Source organism: Macaca nemestrina, chromosome 16 (genome assembly GCF_043159975.1).
Source record: "Macaca nemestrina isolate mMacNem1 chromosome 16, mMacNem.hap1, whole genome shotgun sequence".
NCBI classification, from domain to species: Eukaryota; Metazoa; Chordata; class Mammalia; order Primates; family Cercopithecidae; genus Macaca; species Macaca nemestrina.
Genome location: NC_092140.1, coordinates 79,193,927 through 79,203,202, shown reverse-complemented (window position 1 = coordinate 79,203,202; position 9,276 = coordinate 79,193,927). Strand labels below are relative to the sequence as shown.

Here is a 9,276-nt window from a genome sequence, read left to right as displayed (position 1 = left end):
CCCCACTTAAGTTTTGATTTCCCAATAATGAAACTTTCTTCCCTTTTATTGGCTAACCTCCCTCTACATTCTGTCCACTTATTGTGACTTTCTACGTGCATGAGCCGTGCAGTTTGTCACATCCGCAGGCTGGCTGCCAGTACTTAAGATTTACCATGGCTGAAAATGGACCATTTAAATGTTTTCTCACAGGGGTATGTGGAAACTCTCCATACAATTTCATAATTTTTCTGCAAATCTAAATCTATTCTAAAATTTAAAAGTTTATTAAATGCAGTATCCAGCATACCATTAAAAAGTATGAGATGTGAAAAAAGTAACATATGACTGTTAATCAGAAAGTCAAAAAATAGTCAATGAAAGGAGACCAACAGATTAAAAAGTTATTGCAATTAGAATAAAATGATTTTAAATTGACTCTTATAGACTAAATTAATCTATAAGTAGGTTAAATAAATGGGAGTAAAAGATGAACAAAATGAACAAAAATGTGGAGAACGTCAAAAGATAAATGAAATTCCTAAAAACTGATTCAAGTATATCCTAAGATTGAAAAACAGAGTATCTGAAATTAAGAATAAATTGGAAAGGCTTAATAGCAGATTGAACATCAGCGCAAAAGACGCATGAATTTGAATACTGTCAATTAAATTATTCATACTGGAGAATGGAGAGAGAAGAATGTTGGGGGAAAAATACAATGTGAGAGGCACATGGGCTAATACCAAGTTTTCTAACATACGTGTAAATTGGAGCACATTTATTGACTTGCATATGTTGAACCAATCTTTTTAGACATAATGGTCAAGAACTTTCCAAAACTAATTTTTAAAAACCAAACCACAGAGGGTGGAACAAGATGGAGGAATAGAAGCCACACCATTCATCTCCCCACTGCTGGAACACCAAATTTTAACAACTATCTGTACACAGGAAAGCACCATCACAAGGACCAAAAATCAGGTGAACAATCACAGTACCTGGATTTAACTTCATATATATTTTTTTTTCTGTAGCAGTTGTTAGCATTTAACAAATCTCCCTCCATGTGGTTTCATACCACCAGGACTCAAGCCCCACCTCCAATACCCTTAATCCTCTCCTCAGCTCTTCTGCTGAAGAATTTGGCCTTCATGATGACAGGTTGCTTTGGTAGATTTCCCTTTCCCAGAACTTTGTAGTAGCCTGATCACACCACATCAATGGTGGGGGCACCTCCAGTTGTGTCTTTGGCAGCATTCACCTGTGTCTGTACACTGACCAAAGTCCACAATTTATTGGGGTTGGCATTTGAGCAGGAGCTCTGGTTCCTCTTTAAGTGGTAATCCTCATACCAACTTTCCCAGAGGAACCTAGGTGAGGTTTGTCAAAGTTGATCCTGTGGTGACGCTTGCCACCAGCATTACTCCTGCCTCCCGAGTGCTTTTGGTGCTTGCTGATGAGGCTGTGGCTGTGGTTCACATGGCCCGGAAGTTTCTGGGTCTTCCACAGCCTGAATGGTATGTCAGAAACTCTTGGGTTATAGCCCAGGTTCTTGATTTTTTCCAACAAACAGCATAGCCTGGAGGACACTGGGCTGTCATGATGGGTTGTCATGGATGGCACCTTATATTCTAGTTGGCGACATGCTGCAATGTGAAAGAGTTGCATGGTCTTACCATTTCTCACTATTCTGATGTTTTGTCACTGCTCACACACATTCATTTCTGAAGAATTCTTGGTTTTAACAGAACTCTGTCTCATTACATCTTCACATTGATACGAAAATAAATCAAGGACAAATATAGTCTTATATGACATTAAGTCATAGTTCTTAATTGTGGATATGTGTTCATCAGACTTAACAGAGGAGTTTTAAATATGCATAACCAGACTTGAAATAAAATTCTCAGTATGGCCCAGGCACATGCATTTTAAGCAAGTGCCATAAATGATTCTTTTTTTTTTTTCCTTCAACTTTTAAGTTCCGGGGTACATGTGCAGGATGTGCAGGTTTTTCACATAGGTAAACGTGTATCATGGTGGTTTGCTGCACAGATCAACCCATCACCTAGGTATTAAGCCCAGCATTCCTTAGCTATTCTTCCTGATGCTCTCACTCCTCCAACCCCACCCCAAACAGACCCCAGTGTGTGTTGTCCTCCGTCATGTGTCCATGTGTTCTCATCTTTCAGCTCCCACTTACAAAAGTGAGACCGTGCAGTGTTTGGTTTTCTGTTCATGTGTTAGTTTGCTAAGGATAACAACTTCCAGCTCCATTCATGTCCCTGCAAATGATCTCATTCCTTGTTATGGCTGCATAGGATTCTATGGTGTATATGTACATTTTCTTTATCCAGTCTATCATTGATGGGCATGTGGGTTGATTCCATGTCTTTGCTATTGTGAATAGTACTGCAGTGAACACACGTGTGCATGTATCTTCATAACAGAATGATTTATATTCCTTTGGGTATATACTCAGTAATGGAATTGCTGGGACAAATTGTATTTCTGCCTCTAGATCTTTGAGGAATTGCCACACTGTCTTCCACAATGGTTGAACCAATTTACACTCCCACCAACAGTGTAAAATCATTCCTTTTTCTCTGCATCCTCACCAGCATCTGTTGTTTCTGGACTTTTTAATAATCACCATTCTGACAGGCATGAGATGGTATTTCATTGTGATTTTGATTTGCATTTGCTTTTTTTTAACATCTTTGTTGGCTGCATAAATGTCTTCTTTTGAGACATGTCTGTTCATGTCTTTTGCCCATTTTTTAATTTTTTTTTCTTGTAAATTTGTTTAAGTTCCTTGTAGACTCTGGATATTAGGCCTCCATCAGATAAATAGATCACAAAAATGTTCTCCCATCTGTAGGTTCAGTCTGATTATGGTTTCTTTTGCTGTGCAGAAGTTCTTTAGTTTAATTAGATCCATTTATCAATTTTTGCTTTTGTTTGAAGTTGCTTTTGGTGCTTTTGTCATGAAATCTTTACCCATGCCTATGCCCTGAATGGTATTGCCTAGGTTTTCTGCTAGGGATTTTATAGTTTGGGGTTTACATTTAAATCTTTAATCCTTCTTGGGTTAATTTTTGTATAAGTTGTAAGGAAAGGGTCCAGTTTCAATTTTCTGCATATGGCTAGCCAGTTCTCCCAGCATCATTTATCAAATAGGAAATCCTTTCCCCAGTGCTTGTTTTTGTCAGGTTTGTTAAAGATCAGAGAATTTTAAGTGTGTGGTCTTATCTTTGAGTTCTCTATTCTGTTCCATTGGTCTATGTGTCTGTTTTTGTACCAGTATCATGCTATTTTGGTTACTCTAGCCTTGTAGTATAGTTTGATGTTGAGTAGCGTGATGCCTCCAGTTTTGTTCTTTTTGCTTAGGATTGTCTTGACTCTTTGGGATCTTTTTGGTTTCACATGGGTTTTAAAATAGTTTCTGCTAATTCTGTGAAGAATGTCAATGGTAGTTTAATGGGAATCGCACTGGATCTATAAATTACTTTGGGCAGTATGGCCATTTTCATTATATTGATTCTTCCTATCAATGATCATGGAATGTTTTTTCCATTTGTTTGTGTCCTCTCTTACTTCCTTGAGCAGTGGTTTGTAGTTATCCTTGAAGAGGTCCTTCATTCCTCTTGTTAGCTGTATTCCTAGGTATTTTATTCTTTTTGTAGCAATTATGAATGGGAGTTCATTCATGATTTGGCTCTCTACTTGCCTGTTGTTGGTTTATATGAATGCTAGCAATTTTTGCACATTGATTTTGTATCCTGAGACTTTGCTGAAGTTGCTTATCAGCTTAAGAGGCTTTGGGGCTGAAACAATTGGACTTTGTAGATATGGGATCATGGCATCTGGAAACAAAGATAATTTAACATCCTGTCTCCCTATCTGAATACCCTTTATTTCTTTCTCTTGCCTGATTGCTTTGGACAGAACTTCCAACATTATGTTGAATAGGAGTGCTGAGAGGACATCCTTGTCTTGTGCTGGTTTTCAAGGGAAATGCTTCCAGTTTTTACCCATTCCCTATAATATTGGCTGTGGGTTTGTCATATAATGGCTCTCATTATTTTGAGGTATGTTACTGCAGAACCTAGTTTATTGAGATGTTTAGCATGAAGGGGTGTTGAATTTTATCAAAGGCCTTTTTGCGTCTATGGAGATCATCAAGTGGCTTTTGTCTTTAGTTCTGTTTATGTGATGAATTACATTTATTGACTTGCATATGTTGAACCAACCTTGCATCCTGGGGATGACTCCAACTTGATAATGGTGGATAAGCTTTTTGATGTGCTGCTGGATTCAATTTGCCAATATTTTATTAAGGATTTTTGATCAATGTTCATCAGGGATATTGGCCTGAAGTTTTCTTTTTGTTGTTGTTGTATTTCTGCTAGGTTTTTTTAAGGATGATGCTGGCCTCATAAAATGAGTTAGGGAGGAGTCCTTCCTTTTCAATTTTTTAGAATAGTTTCAGCAGAAATGGTACCAGCTCTTCTTTGTACCTCTCGTAGAAGTCAGCTATAAATCTTTCTGGTTCTGGGCTTTTATTGTTGTTGTTGGTAGGCTATTTATTATTGCCTCAATTTCAGTACTCGTTATTGGTCTATTCAGGGATTCAATTTCTTCCTGGTTCAGCCTTAGAAGGGCGTATGCATCCAGGAATGTTTTCATTTCTTCTAGATTTTCTACTTTATGTGCATAGAGGTGTGTGTAGTATTCTCTGATGGTTATTTGTATTTCTGTGGGGTCAGTGGTAATATCCCCCTTACCATTTCTGATTGTGTCTATTTGATTCTTCTCTATTTTCTTCTTTATTAGTCTAGCTAGCAGTCTATCTATCTTATTAATTTTTTCCAAAAAATAGCTCCTGGATTTGTTGATTTTTTTTTTTTGAAGGGTTTTTGTGTCTCTATCTCCTTCAGTTCCACTCTGATCTGGGTTATTTCAGGTGTTTTGTGTCTCTATCTCCTTCAGTTCCACTCTGATCTTGGTTTATTTCTTGTCTTCTGCTTGCTTTGGGGTTTGTTTACTCTTGGTTCTCTAGTACTTTTAGTTGTGTTATTAGGTTGTTAATTTGAGATCTTTCTAGCTTTTTGATGTGAGCATTTAGCGTTATTAATTTCCCTCTTACCACGGCTTTAGTTGCATCCCAGAGATTCTGGTACATTGTCTTTTTGTTCTCATTAGTTTCAAAAAATTTCTTGATTTCTGCCTTAATTTCATTATTTACTTAGGAGTCATTCAGGAACAGGTTGTTCAATTTCCATGTAGTTGTGTGGTTTTGAGTGAATTTCTTATTCTTGAGTTCTAATTTGATTGTGCTGTGGTCTGAGGGACTATTTGTCATTATTTCAGTTCTTTTGCATTTGCTGAGGAGTGTTTTACTTCTGATTATGTGATCAATTTTAGAGGAGGTGCCATGTGGCAATGAGAAGAATGTATATTCTGTCGTTTTGGGGTGGAAAGTTCGGTAGATACCTATCAGGTCTGTTTGATCCAGAGCTGAGTTCAGGTCCTGAATATCTTTGTTAATTTTCTGTCTTGATGCTCCGCCTAATAATATCAGTGGGGTGATAAAGTCTCCCACTATAATTGTGTGTGAGTCGAAGTCTCTTTGTAGGTCTCTAAGAACTTGCTTTATGAATCTGGGTGCTCCTGTATTGGGTGCATATTATATTTAGGATAGTTGGCTGTTCTTATTGAATTGAACCCTTTACCATTATGTAATGCCCTTCTTTGTCTTTTTTTATCTTTGTTGGTTTAGTCTGTTTTGTCAGAAACTATGATTGCAATGCCTGCTTTTTTCTGTTTTCCGTTTGCTTGGCAAATTTTCCTCCATTCCTTTAATTTGAGCCTATGTGTGTCTTTGCATGGGAGATGGGTCTCTTGACAATAGCATATTGATGGGTCTTGACTCTTTATCCAGCTTGTCATTCTGTGTCTTTTATTTGGGGCGTTTGGCCTATTTACATTTAAGGTTAATATTGTTATGTGTGAATTTGATCCTGTCATCATGATGCTAGCTGGTTATTTTGCAGACTTGTTTATGTGGTTACTTTATAGTCTCACTGGTCTGTGTATTTCAGTGTGTTTTTGCAGTGGCTGGTAATGGTTTTTCCTTTCCATATTTAGTGCTTCCCTCAGGAGCTCTTTCAAAGCAGGCCTAGTGGTGGTGGATTCCCTCAGCATTTGCTTGTCTGACAAGGATCTTATTTCTCCTTCACTTATGAAGCTTTGTTTGGCTGGATATGAAATTCTAAGTTGGAAATTATTTTACTTAGGAATATTGAATATTAGTCCCCAATCTCTTCTGGCTTCTAGGGTTTCTGCTGAGAGGTCTGCTATTAGTCTGATGGGTTTCCCTTTGGAGGTGGCTTGGCCTTTCTCTCTGGCTTCCTTTAATATTTTTTCTTTCATTTCAACCTTGAAGAATCTGATGATATTATATGTCTTGGGGTTGATCTTCTCATGGGGTATCTTACTGGGGTTCTCTGGGTTTCTTAAATTTGAATGTTGGCCTATCTTGCTAGGTTGGGGAAGTTCTCCTGGAAGATATCCTGAAGTATGTTTTCCAATTTGGTTCCATTCTCCCAGTCTCTTTCAGGTACCCCAATCAGTTGTAGGTTCAGTCTTTTTACATAGTCCCACATTTCTCAGAGGTATTGTTCATTCCTTTTTATTCTTTTTTCTCTATTCTTGTCTGCCTATTGTATTTCCTAAAAACAGTCTTCAAGTTCTGAAATTCTTTCCTCCACTTGGTCTATTCTGCTATTGATACCTGTGATTACATTGTAAATTTCTCATATTGTGTTTTTCAGCTCCATCAGGTCAGTTATGTTTCTCCCTAAACTGGGTATTCTGGTTATCAGCTCCTGTATTGTTCTATTATGCCACTCTCTGAAGCCTACTTTTGTCAATTCAGTCATCTTAGCCTTTGCCCAGCTCTATGCCCTTCCCGGAGAGCTGTTGTGGTCATTTAGAGGAGAAGAGGCACTCTGGCTTTTTGACGTTTCAGCCTTGTTGCATTTATTCTTTCTCATCTTTGTGGGCTTATCTACTTTCCATTTTCGAGGCTACTGACCTTTAAATGGGGTTTCTGTGGTGTCTTTTATGTTGATGTTGATGTTGTTGCTTTCAATGTGTTTTTCTTTTCATAGTCAGGCCACTCGTTCATAGGGCTGCTGCAGTTTCCTGGGGACTGCTCCAGACCCTAGTTGCCTCGGTTTTTCCCTTACCTGGAGGTATTACCAGTGAAGGCTGTGAAATAGCAAGGATGACAGCCTGCTCCTTCCTCTGGGAGTTCCATCCCAGGGGGCTAGTGACCTGTTGTCAGCCTGGATGCTCCTGTAGGAGGTGTCTGAAGACCCCTGTCAGGAAGTCTCACCCAGTCAGGGGGCACAGGATCAGAATCCTGCTTGAAGAAGCAGGCTGGCTGCTTTTGGTAGAGCAGGTGTGCTGTGTTGAGGGGAATCCTTCCTTGTCCAGACTGTCTGGACTCTCCAGAGCCAGGAGGCTGGAAAGGCTGAGTTGACTGAACCACAGAGATGTCAGCTGCACCTCCCCCAGGGGCTCCGTCCCAGGGAGAGATCAGATCTTTCCATATAACGTTGGCTGCAGTTGCTGAAATTCCCTCAGGGAGGCCCCACCCAGTGAGGAGGGATGGATCAGGGTCCCACTTAAAGATGTTTTCACTTTGTTGAAACACAGGGGAAAAATAAGCTATAAAATGTTATGCTTATCAAAGTATAAAATAATGATACGCTTATATCTTTTTCTCTTTTGTCAGGTATTAACTTCTCAAAGGAAGTGATCAAGATCACTTGGAGAGTGTTCTGCTAACAACCAAAACTAGAAGGATTGGAGGAGGATGAAAAGTCATTCTCTTATCTAGCAAGGAATGACAGGAACTCATCTAACTAGCATGAGAGGAAAATCACCATGGAAGGGAAGCCTTTTAGGGAAGGTGTTGGGGTCCCTACCTTGCTAAGGTAGGAAGTGTAGATAGTCCTAACCTTCAAGAAAAGTAATGCAATGAGACCTTTCATAGCGCAAGAGGTGAAAGGGTAAAAGTTGCCCAATCTCTAATAATATAAATTGGCAAAGAGAATAATATAAGTTGGCAAAGAGACATGAAGAATTGTTTTTTGTTGGTTTGTTCGTTTGTTTTGAGATGGAGTTTCGCTCTTGTTGCCCAGGCCGGAGTGCAATGGCGCAATCTCAGCTCACCGCAACCTCCACCTCTCGGGTTCAAACGATTCTCCTGCCTCAGCCTCCCGAATAACTGGGATTACAGGCACGCACCACCATGCCCGGCTAATTTTGTTTTTTTGGTTTTTTGTTTGTTTTTAGCAGAGACCAAGTTTCTCCATGTTGGTCAGGCTGGTCTTGAACTCCTGATTCAGGTGATCCACCCTCATGGGCCTCCCAAAGTGCTGGGATTACAGGCATGAGCTACTGCGCCTGAATAGGCATTGTTTTGCAAAAAGCAGACTCCAGTGTCAGTTTGTTAACAGTGCTCCTGGGGCTTCTGGTGCCTTGGAAAATGGCTTCAATGGGCCAGAAAGAACTGGGTGTCAAAAACTGTGTCCCTAAGAACTCAAGGGTGTGATACCCTTGACTAAACATGACAAAGAGACGGTGAGTTATCCACCACTGAAGACTAACCTTCAAAGATTCTCAGTGGCTTACACAGACCTGAGCCGGGAACAGGCTGGCAGCATCTGTCAAAATGACTGACTGGAGGGGCGGAGCAAGATGGCCGAATAGGAACAGCTCCAGTCTCCAACTCCCAGCGCGAGCGACACAGAAGACCAGTGATTTCTGCATTTTCAACTGAGGTACTGGGTTCATCTCACTGGGGAGTGCCGGACGATCGGTACTGGTCAGCTGCGGCAGCCCGACCAGCGAGAGCTGAAGCAGGGCGAGGCATTGCCTCACCTGGGAAGCGCAAGGGGGAAGGGAATCCCTTTTCCTAGCCAGGGGAACTGAGACACACAACACCTGGAAAATCGGGTAACTCCCACCCCAATACTGCGCTTTAAGCAAACAGGCACACCAGGAGATCATATCCCACACCTGGCCGGGAGGGTCCCACACCCACGGAGCCTCCCTCATTGCTAGCACAGCAGTCTGTGATCTACCGGCAAGGCAGCAGTGAGGCTGGGGGAGGGGCGCCTGCCATTGCTGAGGCTTAAGTAGGTAAACAAAGCTGCTGGGAAGCTCAAGCTGGGTGGAGCTCACAGCAGCTCAAGGAAACCTGCCTGTCTCTGTAGACTC

At 40.6% G+C, this 9,276-nt stretch overlaps 1 pseudogene; it reads right to left on the bottom strand.

Moving 5' to 3' along the window:
• Positions 1-1,054: 1,054 nt before the first annotated feature.
• Positions 1,055-7,306, bottom strand: LOC112428188 (uncharacterized; annotated as a pseudogene).
• Positions 7,307-9,276: the final 1,970 nt, after the last annotated feature.